The sequence below is a fragment of the Hyperolius riggenbachi genome, chromosome 8, assembly GCF_040937935.1.
Source record: "Hyperolius riggenbachi isolate aHypRig1 chromosome 8, aHypRig1.pri, whole genome shotgun sequence".
NCBI classification, from domain to species: domain Eukaryota; kingdom Metazoa; phylum Chordata; class Amphibia; order Anura; family Hyperoliidae; genus Hyperolius; species Hyperolius riggenbachi.
In genome coordinates this window covers 82606857-82625710 of record NC_090653.1, presented here as the reverse complement: position 1 = coordinate 82625710, position 18854 = coordinate 82606857, and the positions used below count along the sequence as shown (strand labels likewise).

At 44.3% G+C, this 18854-nt stretch overlaps 1 protein-coding gene across 2 annotated transcripts in view; it reads right to left on the bottom strand.

Annotated features, from left to right (window-relative positions):
• AKT2 (AKT serine/threonine kinase 2) overlaps window positions 1–18854 on the bottom strand; it is a 153230-nt gene that overhangs the window by 58610 nt on the left and 75766 nt on the right. The window lies entirely within an intron of this gene.

The window sequence follows — 18854 nt, the reverse complement described above, 5'->3', positions numbered from 1 at the left end:
AAAGAAAAAAAAATTGGAAAAATATTTCTTCAGTTTTCGGCCAGTATAGTTTTAAAATATTACATGCTACTGTAATTAAAAACGCACACATTTTAAATTTTTTCCATAGTACAATGTATGACGGCAATATTTTATTTGGAAATAAAGGTTTCAGTTTTGCGTCCACCCCTAATTACAAGCTCATAATTTATAAAGTAACAGTAATATATCCTCTTGATATACATATTAAAATAGTTCAGTCCCTAAGGTAACTATTTATGCATTTTTTTTTTTTACGAAATCTTTTTAGGGGTAACTACTGGGGAATGTGGGAGATAAGGGGTTAATTTCAGATGTTAGGAAAGGTCTTAAAGAAAAATAAATGGTGTAGATGTAAATTGTACTATTTGGCCACAAGATGTCCTTGCGCATAACTTCCGTATGCGTAGCATTACTGCGCAAAGAGGAAGAAATGCGTGGATGTGCAAGTATAGGTTTTGTGGATGGTGGCATCGTCTAATAGACGGCTGCGGTCATTCACACAGGGATGTAGATCAATGAATGGGAACTGTTATTGGGCAGCGGAGAGGGACGTAGTAGCTATGTCCCTGCATGGAGATATGGGATTTGCAGGGACTCGTCCCGGGGGAGGGGAAGTGGTTAAAATGAAAATAAATATGGCAGTCTCCATAGCCCTCATCTCGGGATTCCTTAAATAACACAATTAAAGCATTACTGCATGCGGTAAAGCAAAAAAATACTGATTTTACAGAATATTTAGTCAAATATCAATTGCCTAAGGCTGTTGCCGCATGAAAACTAAAATCACAGTCTTGTGAGGTAAATTGTCGACTGAATTACATTGAGTGAATGTATCTTTAGAACCATTTCACATGGTTATTTCTATCAGCTGAAAATAGTCTGCCACTTAGTTGCTACATAATGCAAGTGAACTGGGGCATCCTTACATGCAGCTGGTAGTGCTAAAGGACAGGAGGTTAACAACCAAGTGGCTGAAAACCTTCACATGTAACATATGGTGGCCAGCTGCCACATGCTCTTATTTTACTATAATGGGTATGGCGCTAGTCAACTGCCGAACAACCACCACCTCAAAACGTCCGCAAATGCCTATTCCCACCAATAGCTGACAGTGAACCCACCACTTATCACATGACTGTGCAAGTTAAGCCTTAAATAGCATGGTGCATGCTGCAGAGGCTTAGAGCAGGAGAACAATGCGCTTGGCCAAAAAGATCCAACAGTCCTAATGTCTTAGCAATACAGCAGAGGCACCGTACACGAGTTAGATTCTTGGAAGAGGTGGCCATGACTGCAGACCATGCAGAGTATGTACAATGCTTTATAGCCTGCTCAGAACAAAGAAGAAGATCCCACCTGGAATATTTATAAGCAGCTTTAACGTTTGGTGCACACCGTGCAATATCCCGTCAGATCAGCGGGTCCAATTGATAATTTCTGACAGGTCCGATCTGATTTGATTTATTTTCTGATCACTTCTATACAAAATCGATCAGAAAAATGATCGGTTATTCAGATCGGACCTGTCGGGAATTATCAATTCGACCCATCAATCTGACTTCCATTTCTGGACTGTATTGCAGAATCCAATAGATAGTGTAAAACTGTAGTTTCCTGTTTTTTGTTTTGTTTTCAGTCTCTAACTAAAGCATGAATTTGGCAATTGTGCCCAAAGCAAGTTCCCCATTCTGTATAATTCCACCCTATCAACACCAGTAAATGAAAAGTCAACAACCAGAAAAACATCCTGTTCTAAGTTTACCACCTTTCTGCCTTAGGTCAACAGCAAACATTGTGACAATTGCTGCTTCCACCTCATTAGTAAAGAGTTCAGGAGGAGTGGACCCAGACCAGCACACTGTGGCTGAACTTTACAATAGTGGGGCTTCAAAGAGTGTTTAGGAAACCTTAGCAGAGCATCTTATTTGTTCATGACATGGAATGCGTAAAGGAGGAGGCACCAAACTGGATGAAATGTTAGAAAGCCTCTGAAGCCACGTAGGCACAGACATTAAAGGGGAGGTCAGCAGGGGATGCAAATACCTGCAACATTTCCCAATGCCGAACTGAGTACAGATAGTGTGTGGGGAGTAAAATCTTTAAAAGCAAACCAAGTGATGTTTGCAAACAAAGCAGTTATGGTAAATACCCTAGCAGACGGAAGCCTCTGTATCTTCCACTTCACCATTCCAGCTCTGTGTCGTCCCAAAGCTCGCGGCAGCACTCCCATATGAGCACAAGTAGACCGCTCAGGCTTCAGCAAAAAAACTGAAGACTGTTCAGGTTTGTGCTACTGCACAGGTGCAGGCGGTTCACCCAGGCTTCGGCAGAAAAAGGCAAGCCCGATCAGGCCTGGGCTACTGCGCAGGTGGCTCGTGTCTGCAGAGCAGCATGGACATGCCCAGGCTTCGGCAGAAAAAGGCAAGCCCAATCAGGCCTGGGCTACTGCGCAGGTGGCTCATGTCTGCAGAGCAGCATGGACACGCTCAGGCTTTAATAGAAAAAGGCAAGACCAATCAGGTCTGTGCTGTAGTTTTTGGTTGGATCCAGTGGACAAACGGCGAGGAGGAGTGGGACAGGTAAAGCCTGTCTATGTACCACCTAGGAACTACCTAGGAAAGTATATAAATTGGGCATTTTTTTTTCCACTACAGGTCTCCTTTAAAGCGCACCTGAAAAAAAATATTCACAATACCATCACGTGTGGCCTCCGGTCACGAACACCTGGAATATAGCGCAGGAGATTTGGGTGCAGCCAGCGCCACCATAGGCCGTAATAGGAATTACGGCTATAGCGGCACACTGTGAGTAAACTTCGGTGACGTCAGAAGACGGAGCTGAAGTCCCTTTTAAAAACACTAATTCGGCCGCCAGCAATTGCTGGAAGCCAAATTACATCATTCCCCACTATCCACGTGGACCTGGAGGGGGAATTAGTAATGAACGCCGCCGGGACTTGTGCAAGAGCAGGGTAAGCCATATATCGGCTGTATCCAGCACCCAAGTCTCTCGGCGGCTATTTCTCTCGTACGCCCCGGCCAGATGTTTTAGCAAAGAACCACGTACGCCCCGTCCAGTCGCTTTAGCAAAGAACCATCTAGCAGGTGTACAAGGCTTCACTAATGCAGTTTCTGCACCAATTATTCCTAATAAACCAAAGTTGTGGCTTCATAAACGGAGTCGTCTGATTACTTTTGTACCATGTCCACAGCCCTGGTAAGTATTAAGGCTCGTACACACGCGTGATATTATGGAACGACGGGTCCTTCGGACCCTCCCGCTGGGCGGGCGATCCAGCGACAGTCCAGCGTGTGTACAGTCTGTCTGCAGACTGATAAGGCTGTTTCTGAACGATCCTACCTAGCGTGTGTACGAGCCTTTAGACTAAAGAGTCCGAGTCAAGGGTTCGGAGTAATTTTGGGTACCTGGAATTTGAGTCGGTGGCTTCATAAACTGAGAGGTCTGATGTTTTTTGTAACAACTCCAAAGCCCTGATAAGAGTAACGCAAATGCACAGAAAAACAACATGCATTTGCATTCGCGATTTCTAGTGGGAAGCCGGCTTTAAACATTGTCTTACCACCTGCAAGGTCCGTTCAGGTTTGTAAATTGCAGCGAGAGTACTTGCTGTGCAGGCTTTTCATGCCTTTTCTGGCCCAGTGTGTGAGTGAGAAAGAAGGGGCTTTCCATTGCTTGCTATCAAAGGGAAATAAGCATAACCGTAAACACATCTCAGTTCTGTGAATGAATCAGAAATCACACCCACTATGCAAAAGAGTATAGTGGAAACAAAAAAGCAGAAGATAAACAATGCCACAGCCCAGAGCATGACAGTGAATGTAGAGCGCTGGTGTCTGCTGTACATGCAGCCTGCAGATAACCATGCTCATTCAATTAGTGCAGCTCTGCTGGGAGGCACTGCTGCGAAGACAGACTGTCCTGCTCCGCCTGGTGCTGGAAACACAGCAGATTGCAGAGTGTTTGTTTTGTGGGCTGCATACAGAACAAATTCTTATCTCTCTGGAAACTGCCATCAGCCCAGAGAGAGAGACAAAATCAGCATAGGAAAAAGAACAGACAGGTCGGGCCAAGCAGTGAGCACAGAAGGCAGTGCAGAACAAACACTGTGGCTGCAGCTCACCTGATGCTGCTTATCTCTCCCTGAGAGATTCTGTTCAGGAGATGGAACAGATCAGAATGAAGAGCACCAGATGGGTCACTAGGGATGATTTGACGGATTCTGTTTGAACAGGAGAAATGCAAACAAACCACTGTTCTCTAATAAGTGAGGTGGCCGTACTGGTATAGCAAAATAAACCTGTTTTTGAAAAAGTTATGAAGTGCTTATGTTTATTGAGTGTGGGCACCCAGAAAGGGTGGAATGGGAGGGGGCATGGTGGGGAGGAGTCAAATTCTGGGCACTTTATTTCTGTAGGATGGAATGATTAGGAAATGCTGCATATAGGACCCATCACTGATTGGTTGCTCCACATTTCAACTAGGGTGCCGACCTTTGTTTCTGAACTGGATGTGGCACCTGTGCTGATTATTATTATTTATGTAGCGCCAACATCTTCCGCAGGGCTGTACAGAGTATATTGTCTTGTCACTTAACTGTCCCAGTGAGGGGCTCACAATCTAATCCCTACCATAGTCATATGTATGTATTGTAGTCTAGGGACAATTTTAGGGGGAAGCCAATTAACTTATCTGTATGTTTTTCAGATGTGGGAGGATACTGGAGTGCCAGGAGGAAACCCACACAGACATGGGGAGACCATACAAAATCTGTGCAGATAGTGCCCTGGCTGGGATTCGAACAAGGGAAACAGTGCTGCAAGTCAAGTGGGCATGCTGCCAATCACTCAGATGCTAAGTAACATTGGAATCCAACGCACAGCTATGGGGGTTAGGCCTCGTTCACATCTGCTGCGCTGAAAAACGTGTTAAAGCGCAGGGTAAAAACGCATGCGCTTGTGCGCGCTTTAGTCCGCGTTTCTATGCGTTGCGCTGCGCTTCTTTAAAGCACGTTTTGCTTACTGTAGCAGCAGCAGTTGTCAATAAAACTTTGTTTTTGTATGTAAATGTATTTTTTTCTCCAATAAGGGGTAAAAAACGCATGCGCTTCTATGCGCTTGTACGCGCTTCTATGCGCTAAAAAAGCGGACCCATTCACTTGCATTGCTGTGCGCTTTCCAGCTCAGCGCACAGAAATGCATGCAACACTACGTTTCTGTAACGCTGCTCAGCGCAGCGCATAGATGTGAACCAGCTACATTTAGTTACATGGGAAAATGAATACCTTGCTGATCGCACAGGGAAGTGCGCTGTGGAAAGCGCACAGAAACGGCCCTGATGTGAACGAGGCCTTATTTAGGATGAGATGTCCAAGAAATACAGCATACACAGTTCGGAACAGCCTATTCATTTCAATAGGCTGTAATCGTGAGTGCGAGTTCAGGTGTGGGAAAATCTATGGAAATCGCACAAATGGAAACACGGCCTAACCAAAGCAGAACTCAACAGGTGGTGGAAGGCAGGGCTAAACACAACTCTACTTCTCAATAAAGTTGCGTCGCTGCGTAAGATGTAAATAAACACAACAATGCTAATATTTAAAAGTCACCTAAACCCTATAATAAATTGAAAATTGTACAAAGACAGCCTATCAAATGTTGCAATTACGAAATACTGATTTAAAAAAAAAAAAAAATATATATATATATATATATGCCAATTTTGAATCAGATGCCAGCAACACACTTAAAAATGTGCCGGGCATGTTTACTACTGTGTTTTATCACCTTTGCAACTAACACTCTAAACATTTGGAAACTAAGGCGACCATTTGTTGTAGATTTCAAAGTGAAATGTTGTCCCCTTCTTGTCTAGGATTTTAGCTGTTCAACAGTTTGGAGTCTTTTTTGTTGTGTTTTCGTTTCAAAATAAACCAAATGTTTTCAACAAGCGACGGGCCAGTTGTGCACTCTACCCTATGCAAGAATTATCCTGTGTATTATCACCAATGCTGGCGTTTAACCTTTCCGGGACACTGTGGCTCTGGGCCCTTATGGCCCATACTCACGGGCTACTTTTCCTGCCTGTCGCTAGCACACTGGAGCGTGTGCGCGACAGTTCGGCAACACCTCATTGCCAAGTCCATCCGCATACACACGCAGAAGTGGGACTAGGGATGCGACGGAAGCAGTCGCCGACGTTCCTCCCCCCTGCCGGAAACTCAATCCTCCGGCTATTAGGTTGCTGTCTCTAGTCTGCATACACACGCGGACTAGCGACAGTTGCGGCGGCAACTGTCGCCATGCGATTGACCGCCGCCAATCGCCCGGCGACAGCAGCGACGAGCGACTGTTTGGGGTGCGCGCCTCATACTCACGGGCGACCTGTCGCCGCAACACGCGCGCGCCACGTGGTTGCGGCGACAATTGTAGCCCGTGAGTATGGGCCATTAGGGAGGGTTGTCACTAGGAGCTGTGGCAGTTACCGATTTGGCTGTGGCTCCTGTTGTGTTGCAAAGGCCCAGCCCAAATCACTAAGCCTTGCAATGCATGGCTATAAAGATTCGGCTGCAGGCTGCAGAAATCTGCAGCATCCCGTCCAGATGTGTGATCTGGATGGCAAAGCAACTCAACAGATGGGCAGAATTTCCCCGCTCCTCTCGCCTGTGATTGGCTCACAGTGATCACAGGGTCAGGAGCCAATGAAATTGGCTTTTGAATGGCACACAGAGCTCAGCCGACATTAGACAGCTGAGTGCAGCAGCAGCAGATTAAAATCTACACCCTGCCCATCTCCAAACAGGGTGTAGAGTTCAATCAGCGGTGTCTGCAAGAGGTTAAAGGGAAACTGAAGTGAGAGGGATATGGAGGCTGCCATATTTATTTCCTTTTGAATACCAGTTGCCGGCAGTGCTGCTGATCATCTGCCTCCAATACTTTTAGCTGCAGGCCTTGAACAAGCATGCAGATCAGGTGCTCTGACTGAAGTCTGACTGGAATAGCCGTATGCTTGATTTAGGTGTGTGATTCAGACACTACTGCAGCCAAAGAGATCAGCAGGAAAGCCAGGCAAGTGGTATTGTTTAAATGGCAATATGGCAGCCTCCATATACCTCTTGCTTTAGGTTACCTTTAAACTGTGAAACTGATAAGAAGCTTGATGGCACTTCAGTCCAGCCTGGATGACGTAGTATTCATCATTTCACCCGAAAATTTTACATTTCGATTAGTCAGCCCACAGGACAGTTTTGCAGTCCATCTCAACAGAGCACAGGTTCAGAAGAGGTTCCTGTTTACAAAGGATTCCTTTTTGTATTGCAGAGTAGCTTGCATTTGTGGCAGCAGCTACAAAGACAAGAGATTTCAGAAGTGTTGTTGAGCCCATGAAGCGATTCAAATTACAGAATTGAGTCGATTTTAAAGCGGACCTGAACTCAGAACTTGCTCTCTGCTTGATAAGATAAGCAACAGCATAATAACCTTAAGAAAAAAACAGTTTATACAAATCCTGCAATAAATCTGCAGTGTGTCTACTTCCTGCTTTCATGGAAGCAGACATAAGGTTAACATCCTGTGTTTACCCATTAGCTACTCTGCTGAGGCAGTCAGCTAAGAGACCAAATTACAATTGTGGTTAGACACAGATGAGGGGGGATTAGAAAGGCTCAACTCTCTAAATACATACAGGGTGCATTTCACTCTGTTTTCCTTCTGTCCTGTGCAAGAGTTCAGATCCACTTTAAAGCGGAATATAACCCAGCATTTCATCTTTGTTCTAAAACATTATTTACAGCATATTATATGGAACCAGCATTTTTTTTTACTAGACCAGCATTGGAAGGGTTACACACAGAGCTTGAAAGTTCAGCACAGTGCAGTGAAATGCAGACACATTTGAACTTTAGATAATGTTATCTTGGGTTTACTTAAATGTATCAAGTGAGGAATGTGACATTCTCTGACTGTGGAGATGCAGCTCCACACAGACAGAGTCAAACAATACCAGTTGCCTGGCAGCCCTGCTGATCTATTTCGCTGCAGAAGTATCTGAATAACACCAGAAACAAGCATGTAGCTTAATCTTGTCAAATCTGACAATGTCAGAAACACCTGATCTGCTAAATGCTTGTTCAGGGTCTACAGCGTTCTCACCAGAATTTTTTTTCCAGACGGGTGGTATGAAAAAGTAGACGGGTGGGGCACAGCGGGAGAATGCAGGGCCGGCACTTCTCTGTGCAGTTCTATGTACAGCAGATGAGGAGGTGAGCTGATGACAGCCGGGTGGTCACCAAAATTAGCTGGGTGGAGCACCCGGCTAAAAGAGTCTGGGGAGAACACTGGTCTATGGCTAAAAGTAGTAGAGGCAGAGGATCAGCAGGACAGCCATGTAACTGGTATTGCTAAAAAGGAAATAAATATGGCAGCCTCCATATCCCTCTCACTTGCACATACAGATTTCTCCAGAAATCGTTTTACATCATGCACTGTAGATGATGAACTCTTACATCATCTGTAATTTTATATTGGGAAATATTTAATCTACTGTACTATTGTCTGCACACAGCGTTTCGCAGATTGGTAGCCCCACCTTACCTCCTCTTATGCTGGGCATACACGGCTCGATTTTGAGCCATTAAGATGGCTCGATAGATAATTTCTGACATGTCCGATCACGGTTCGATCGATCAGTGAGGTGATTTGAAAAAAAGATAAGAAAAACGAGCGGAAGATAAGAGAATCGAGCGCCAGAAACGACCCAGCATAAAGGACCCTGACTCTCTGGGATCCACTTTATACCCATAATCATGCTACTGACCTGTCTCCATTAGGGATGATCAATGAAATGCAAATACTTCTGAAATTATGCAAATGTGTATGCAAATATATGCAGCTTGAAAAAAAGACCAATCAATTTAAACCTGGGTTTAAATTGACTGGTCCATTTTCAAACTGCATATATTTACATGAAAATTTGCATCAACCCAGATCAGTTTGCATATCTGTGAGCATCCATTGTCTCCATTTAACGTAATTAGTACTTGTTAAAATTTCTCAAAAGTTTTTTTTTCTTTTTACTTTCTAGCTGAACACAATTATTCCACTCTCTTGTTGTCCGCATCACACACTTTTTGAAACAAGATGTTACCATTGAAACGAGCATATATTTTCTATAAGATACCATTTCTCAGGGCCCTTTTACACTGGGGCGGTGCAGCAAATTTACCGCACACCTCTGCAGCCTTATGAAAGTCTATGGTCAGCACGGTGGCGTAGTGGTTAGCGCTCAGCGTTCTCTCCTTGCAGCGATGGGTCCCGACTCCCCGGTTCGAATTCCAGTCAGGTCAACACCTGCAAGGGGTTTGTATGTTCTCCCCGTGTCTGTGTGGGTTTCCTCCGGTTTCCTCCCACACCCCAAAAACATACAGATAAGCTCATTGGCTTCCCCTCGACTATAATACATGCACTACACGATACATACATAGACCTATGACTATGGCAGGGATTAGATTGTGAGCCCCTCTGAGGGACAGTTACTGACAAGACAATATACTCTGTACAGCACTGCATATTATGTTGTCACTATATAAATACTTAAATGTGCCCTTTCTAACCCGCGGACATATCTACGTTACCGTGCGGCCCTGCGGCGACCTGCGTTGGACCGGAAGTCATGTAACTATGGTAACGCGAGTGTATTTAAAAAAACCTGCAACAGTTTTTAGCACGGAAGCATATTTGAGCAATACGCTTTTGCGCACATTGATTGCTCAACAGGAAGTGAGCGTTACTTCCTACTTGGCCATTTACTAGACGGGGATTACTGTGTACTAACGTGTTAATCCGCGAAGGCCTGTCATTTGGCGGTGCTGCCGCCAATCTGCAGTGTGAAGCTGTCCTCACTTTCAACATCAATTTATTATCTCTGCACCATTATCAGTTAAAAGGTACCGGTACTTATATAAATACAAACCCTTCAGTAATTAATTTTAAATAATGTAGAGCTTACCATTACTGGGTTAAGGAGATCGCCTCAATTTCTATTACCTTCTCACCTGAAGTGTACTTACTTCACTCAGTCCCCCTACCTAACAGAATGTATAAGAGATGCACTCACATCACATAAATGCTACTCATTCCCTGGATCCGGATAAAGATCCAACTTCTGCACGAAGCAGAATCAATACTGGTACTAAATCACTGTTTTACAAGTTAAATTGTAACTCCAGCACCCACTCCCTCCCTTACTTGAAAGCAACTGGGTATCAAGAATTGTTTTTTTTTCTCAATGAACCTCCTCATGAGTGAGGCTGTAATTGAGTTGGAGGAGAGGGGGGTTGGGATGAGCCCCGCTATTTATCTGCGGGGTGCTGCTCCTCTTGCCTCTGGGGGCTTATACACGGCAAAGTATGTTGCGTCTACTGGATGGATAGTGCACTGGTTAAGGGCTCTGCCTTTGACATGGGAGACCAGGGTTTGAATCCTGGCTAGGGCCGGTACATATTCAGTAAGAAGTCCTTGAAAAAGACTCCTTAACACTGCAGGGTGGCCCCTTGATCTTAGTGGCTGCAGCTCTTGAGTGCTTTGAGTCCAACAGGAGAAAAGCGCTATACAAATGCCCAGATTATTATTTTGATTAGGAACACATTTGGTTCTGATGCAGCCTTGCTTGATAGAGCAATCCATGGTTACCAGACAGGCTGCACTACATACTCTACAAGGTGGATTCCAAAGCATGTTTGGAGTATCAGCCCATATTATACAACCCAGATTACACATGCGTTTGGTCCCTGTTAAAGTAAATCAACATTTTAGTAAATTATTTCTCTGTTACTGCATAAAGATAACTGATGAGCAGAGCTGTGGAAGGCCATAACTACTGCACAGTGCTGTCAGACCTACAGACTCCGCACAGCAGGAAGTCCAGGAACTATTCACACTGACTACACTTATCATGCAATGAGGTGAAAAAAAATCAATACTTCTAACTGACAGTAATACCAGGAACAGCCCTTGTTATTTAGAAACTGGGCAAAGAAAAAAAAAAAACTACACAATCAAAGGTTGCCTTCAAGAACTGTATATCAAGATGATAAGTAGTCCTGTGACTGAAAAAAAACAGTGTTGGGCTAGCGCGACGCCTTCACAAGGCCAATTCCGGATCCATTTAACCAGGAAACTGATCAGATATCTGCCTGCGGTGTATGGGCAGGTAACAGTCCTCTCTATTCAGACTCGATCAGAGAGGGAACGGTCTTCTCTTGGTCAATCTGCCAATGTATGGGCACCTTAACACGTGATATGCTAAAATCCAGTATCCAGTGCACACATTTTTAGACTACAGCTGTCACGATTGCACCACTAGTGCTTCAGACAGAGGCCCGTGTCAGCTGGGGGCGGATCATTGCCCCCTGCACCGAAAACGTGGATAGAGATGACAATTTTGCTAGGTAAGATTATAAAAGCTCACTGGTGGTGGTCCCTCCAGGGCTGTGGAGTCGCTACAAAGATCATCCCACTCCGATGTTTATGAAACCACCGACTCCAAGTTTCCAAAATTGCTCCGACTCCTCAGCCCTGGCTCCCTACTCGCACCCGAGAAACCAACTAGCAAAACCGTTTAGGTCAAATAGAGATGCCACCAATGTTTATTTACAAAACGCTAGCCTAATCATTCAGGTCCATGTGGTGTGGGCCCTGGATGTATTTTATCAATGAATGATCCTGCAGTTTGCTTAAAGGAAAGGTCCAGGCTCCAAAAAAAAAACAAAATCCACTTACCTGGTGCTTCCTCCAGCCCCTGGCAGCCGCCCTGTGCCCTCGCCGCAGCTCCGGGGGCTTCCGGTCTTCATCTGAAGCCAACCTTGCCAGGTCGGGTTCCGGGTCGGCTTCTCCTGCGCTCCATTGCGCGGATCACGTGGTCTGTTTGAAGTCATCAGGATCGTACTGTGCAGGTGCAGTAGTTCTGCACCTGTGCAGTCCAATCCTGATGAAGTTTTTTTTACATAAATAAATTAGACCTATTTTTGAAATCTATATCTACAATTAAAGTCGTTTATTACACTTGTTATTCCGCCCATATTGGGGCATGTGATATGGAAGATCTCTCGTCTGAAGAACATTGGTTGCATGCTGCACTATCCCAAGGGAATCTATGAGTTAAGACCTTGTGGCTCAGGTAGCAGAAGAGCTGGTAAGCACATCGATACATCGATATCCTAGGTGGTGGGCACTTGTGATGTGCTGAAGCACTAGTGGTGCAATTGTGACTGCAGACTATAGTCTAAAAATGTATACATAGCTAAGTAGCGTAGCAGGGCAGTGTAATATTTACCTGCTTCATATCTCTTCTGTTCTTCCCAGCAGCTGCACACTCTTTCCTTCCATATCTCCTCCTCATGATCACATGACATGGCGCAGGAACCAAAGCTGCGCAGCATAGAGCAATTGGCTGTCAAGACGATCAAAGGAGACCCAAAGCAACACTGGAACAGTTAAGTATTAAATTGCGCCACTCTACAGAAAGAAGGGGGGGGGGACCAGGTCCCCACGGTTGGTAGTAGTTAGGCAACTTAGTTTGACACACATTTTAAACCTTAACAATTTGACCCGTGATTTATGCCTGGTACACCATGGAATTTCTCGTCAGTCGGGTTAAATTGATCATTTCCGACATGTCCGATCGTTTTTGTACAGAAGTGATAAAAAAAATTGATCATACCTGTTGGAATTAATCGATTCACTACCTCTGACGGGAAATTGCATGGTGTGGTGTGTACCAGGCATGTTATAGATTTTGGCCCCTTATGTGATTGAGTTTGACATCCCTGGGATACAGGTTGGAGTTTAGATGGTTCATACACATCTTCTCTCAAGCAAGCAGCTTCTGACAATGGCCTAGGGAAACAGATTTGTAAGCCTTGCTAGCCAAAAATTAATAATGCAAAAATGGTTTATGTGCAAAGCACACAATGCTGTACAGTGTAAATTAGGGCTTTAACATATCCAATTCAGCTTATAAGACTCAAAAGATTTTTTTTTTTTACTTTCCAAGATCAGAACAGATTTAAATTACAGCGGTGGTAAAATGCAATTATTTGCTATACTGTGGCCTCCCAAATCAGCTAAGTGCTCAGTCTGTGCTCCGGAACACAGTGTGCCTGGAAACTATTTACAATTTTGACAACTATTTTACACTGCAATTCCCTTTGAAGATAAGGAACTTTTCCGCAAACAAGTCGCAAAAACTTGGGAGGCTCTGAAAACCATTCACAGTTGCTATTCCTCACCTCGAACCATACTGGTAAGAGAAAGCGGGACAGCACTCAGCTCCCACGTATTGGTCAAAGTAAACAACCACCTGGAAGGGTGTGCACCATGCACCTTTTCCTTTACATTAGGTTAGGGTCCCTTCTGACAGGACAACCTCACTGCGGTGGAAGGGTCTAGAATGAACTTATCTGCATGCAAACTGTTTTTGATGCAAACATCCTCCATTAGTGTAAATCATTGCACCTGTTTTCAGATGCAATTGGGTGCATTTATGCCTTTAAAAAGGCTCTGCAGGACTTCTTGCTGTTAAGTCATTCAGACGCAGCCTGGTTTTGCATGTGCTGCCACTTCTCCCTACTGTGCATAAAATGTAAATGTAACTTTCTATTGTGCAAACAATTCAACCCCCGAATAATCTACCATTCCGAACATACAATATACAGACTCTGTAAAAACTAAGGTTTCATTTATATCCATTTTTTTTTTAAACCATGATGAAAGGGATACTACCTAAACTTCCATCAGGTGAGCTCACAGTCTACCTCAAGTGCATTGTGGGAAAATATTATCAGTAACATGCAAACTATCTATCTATCTATCTATCTATCTATCTATCTATCTATCTATCTATCTATCACTAGGTGGAAAGTAATTCAAACTCTAGTGAGAAAACCAAAATGGCTGCTCCCAACGTGAACGACTCACAAATAATAGCCAATATATTTTTGGTGCATGCAGGCGTCACAGGGAAAATTTTATGGAAAGTCAGATTTTCCTTCCAACTGGTTATTTTTTTTTTTAAAGCACCATTTTTTTTTTTACATCTGCCTAATTCTGGCCACAAACTGGTAGACTGCCCTGCAAATTTTCATCTGGGTCAACCAACCGTAACAACCGACAGTTTTCTGAAGCCAATGTCTCATGAAGCTTCACTGTATTAGTACTCTTCCTTGGTAAGCATCTTTTTTGTTAGGATCTGTCTCAGGTAATGCAAGTCTCCAGGACAAGTACACTAAGATGATACAAAACATATCTAAAACCTTAGGGTAGCAATCTTGAAGTGTATCTAGGGAACGAAGCAGCATGGCATGTGCCCTGGGTGCCAAAATAATATTGGGGGGTGTCATGGATTGGTGTCCGTTATTGGGGTCTGCCATCGGCAGCAATGTGCCATCTGGTAGCAATTTGGATAGACTTTTCCAAAGCATCTGCTGAATATTCAGTTACCCTAAAAGTATAGGCAAGGAAGCGGAAAGCTCCTCTATTTCTGTCCTCGACTTTAGAGGAGCCTTATTGTTGGTCCATCCACAGCTTTATGGTCCCGACCATAAAAGTGGAAGCAACTGCTGGTTTAGGCTGGTTTTACAGTGGGACGTTAAAGTCCTACGTTACAGCAGCCAGTAACGCAGCCTAACTCACAGCACTGTAAAATCAATGTGCTGTTCACAGTTCCCACGTTGCGTTACATAGTAACGCAGCACGTTTAAACAAAGTGCTGCATACTGTACGTTATACTGGGCTAAGCCACGTTAGACTGTGTGCACATGCTCAGTAATGTTGGAGGAGGAGGTCTCCCCTCCTCCTCTGCAGCCAGCACATGGCTAATTAATATTCACTGCACTGTGGAGACTTGTGGTGGGACTGTAGTGTTGTCCGGATCATGAACGAATCGTTCATTTGATCCGGATCTTTTTTGTGAGTCGAATCCTCCGGATCATTACAATGAAAGATTCGGTACACAGTGGATATCTGTCTGGAAGAAACAGGAACATACAGTATGTACAGTGCAGGGAAAGTCCTGTCCTGCTAGTCATTTCATCTAGTCTGCTTCCCTAGTAAAATGATTCAAATGATTTGGTTCAATGATCCGATTCAAATGATCCGAATCCTTAAAAAGATCCGGACTTCCTATCACTAACCTGGAGCGGCTGCTTTGAGAGCTGCATAACGCAGCTCAATCTGACGTCCAACTTCAACACCACCATACGCTGCGTTAGGGGCACGTTATGCGACCATAACGTCCCCTAAAACGCAACGTCTTGTTGGAAAAGTAGCCTTAAAGGTTGCCATTGAAGCCTTTCCAGAATAGTTTATCAATGACCCCTAGCGCAACACAGTCCTTATATTTCCAAACTGATTCTTCCTTGCTGTACAGTTCTTATTCAGGTTGTGTCACCACCACCACACCCAACAAGAATGCGACTCACCCTCTGAGGAGACCAACAGTATGGTCTATATGCGCCTTGGGGTTATTCCCTGGTCACCCCCGACCAAGTGGACGGCTGTGCGCGCGGCAGCTGATACCAGCCTCGGAAAGCAGGGAAGGCCTCAGTGGCCCACACAAGCGGGGGAGAGCCCGTCAAAAAACTCATGTACTGAAAACTGCTTTTAATGTGCAAGTGCAATATTTTTTTAGCATTAAACTTTTTAAAGCAGTATTACGCTATGTTGTGCCTCTCTTTGGAGGTCTGTATTTAAGTCTATCTGAAGAGGAAAACGCAGAGTGGGAGTGCTGGTGATTCCAATACTCCTGTGCTGGTGATTCCAACATTAACAAGAGGCAGCTAGATCGATTGGTCGGGGGTTACCAGGGAATAACCCAAAGGCGCATATAGACCATACTGTTGGTCTCCTCAGAGGGTGAGTCGCATTCTTGTTGGGTGTGGTGGTGGTGACACAACCTGAAAAAGAACTGTACAGCTAGGAAGAATCAGTTTGGAAATATAAGGACTGTGTTGCGCTAGGGGTCATTGATAAATTGTTGTGTATTTGAAATCTCAGCGCACTGCCTGATAAGTGGACTCAATTTTTGTGTACAGAGTGCGCGGTGTTATCTGTACTAATTGAATATCTTTCCAGAATAGCGTCAGTCTTTTTGTCGAGAGGATCTTTAAGGTTACCGAAATCCTCATAGGCAAATTCATCATCCATTGGTATAATAGAAAAAGCAGTATCGAGTCTGGAACCTTTTCCTCAAAAGGGCATTTTTATTGTGAAAGGGAATCTTCTATTAATAGCCATGGAAATAAGCAATTCCTTTCCTGGCTCATTCCATTATTTATGAAAGGTTTGTTTAACGGTCTTATGAACTGGAAGAAAAACAGTTATGTCCTTTTCCTCTAGTCCTTGATGCAGCTCATCATGTAGGGATATGGCCTCGTCTTTATCATGTAGGGATATGGCCTTGTCTTTATAATGTAGGGATATGGCCTCATCTTTATCATGTAGGGATACAGCCTCGTCTTTATCATGTAGGGATACGGCCTCGTCTTTATCATGTAGGGATATGGCCTCGTCATTATCATGTAGGGATTATGGCCTCGTCATTATCATGTAGGGATTATGGCCTCGTCTTTATCATGTAGGGATACGGCCTCGTCTTTATCATGTAGGGATACGGCCTCGTCTTTATCATGTAGGGATACGGCCTCGTCTTTATCATGTAGGGATTATGGCCTCGTCTTTATCATGTAGGGATACGGCCTCGTCTTTATCATGTAGGGATATGGCCTCGTCTTTATCATGTAGGGATACGGCCTCGTCTATCATGTAGGGATACGGCCTCGTCTATCATGTAGGGATATGGCCTCGTCTATCATGTAGGGATATGGCCTCGTCATTATCATGTAGGGATATGGCCTCGTCATTATCATGTAGGGATATGGCCTCGTCATTATCATGTAGGGATATGGCCTCGTCATTATCATGTAGGGATTATGGCCTCGTCATTATCATGTAGGGATATGACCTCGTCTATCATGTAGGGATATGGCCTTGTCTATCATGTAGGGATATAGCCTCGTCTATCATGTAGGGATATGGCCTTGTCTATATCAAATTTATCATGTAGGGATATGGCCTCATCTTTATTATGTAGGGATACAGCCTCGTCTTTATCATATAGGGATATGGCCTCATCTTTCGCATTTAGTAGTATAGCCTCGTCTTTATCACCTTTATCATGTAGGGATACAGCCTAGTCTTTATCATGCAGGGATATAGCCTCATCCTTATCACCATTAACCTGCTGGGCGTTTCGATACCTAATTTTTTTTAAAAATCATGTAGCTATCCAGCGCTAGCTACATGATACTCCCCTCCCTGCCGTATCCCTCTCACCCCTGATTGCCGCCGGCGCCTATGCCCGTCAGGAAAACCCGTTCTCAACGGGATTTCCTTGAGGGCTTCCCCCGTCGCCATGGCGACGAGCAGAGTAAAGTCATCGACGTCGTGACGTCACAGGGACTCCCGATCCACCCCAAAACGCAGCCTGGCGGCGATTGTCCAGGCTGTGCACGGGGTCTGCAGGGGGGGCCTCTTTCGCATCGGGTAGCGGCGATCGGGTAGGACATGCAGCAAGCAAAGTGCTTGCTGCATGTTTAAAAAAAAAAAAGAAAAAAGCAGCAGGGCCTGAGCTCGTCCAGAACGCTAGGGAAGTTAACATGTAGGGATATAGCCTTGTCTATCATCTACTATTAAAGTGACCCAGAGATGAAACTAACTGAAGATTTGATACTTACCCGGGGCTTCCTCCTGCCCCATAAGCTCGTCTGAGTCCCACGCATGCACAGAAGATTCAGACTGGACGCGACTGAGCTGTTACAGGGGCTGATCGAGGTTGAACGGCAGACTGCGGGAGGAGAGCGTGAGACTCAGGCGAGCTTATGGGGTGGGAGGAAGCCCCGTATAAGTATCAAATCTTTAGTTAGTTACAGCTCCTTTCCCCTGGGGACGATTAGGATCAATTTTCCACGCACAAATTTGAATGGGGCATCGTTGCTGGTCTAAATCAATAAGCTGGTTTAAAATATATGAGCAGGGGGAAAAAAAAATGATTGCCAGCATTTTTTCCCATCATGCATGTGAATCTCCATGATTAGGATGAATACTCGCATCATGGCACCAGGGCTGTGGAGTCAGAGTCGTGGAGTCGGGGCAATTTTGGGAGCCTGGAGTCGGGAAAAAATGCACCGACTCCTAATGAATTTTAACTGTAATTAAAATAGAAAATATGATAAAATGTTCTATTTCTCAGATAATAGTCATCATAAATAATTTATACATACAGTAATAGCTGTGCTTAGTCCACAAAAATGAAATAAACCAATCAAAATTAGTTACTTGTGCTGCTTCAATAATGCAGTCCCCGTATTCTTAAAGTCAGATATACACATCTGATTGTGACTGTATATATGATGTGTACACCGGAATCTCTTATATATACGAAACAACATCTGTGCTGCAAGTATAAAGCCTGATGTGTAGCCGTGTCACTAATAGAGATGGTCAATGAGATGGAAATAATTCTGCGTTGATTCTGATTTATGCAAATATACGCACTCTTTGCTCATGAAATCAAATAATTTGATATGTTAAAATTTGGTTTGGGGACTATGAATTAAATGGTATTTGAGACAGATGAAAAGAAAAAATGTATACATACCTGGGGCTTCTTCCAGCCCTCTTCAGGCTAATCAGCCCCTCGCTGTCCACCTCCACCACCTGGATCTACTGCTTTGAGTCCTGGTAATTCAGGCAGTCAGCGCA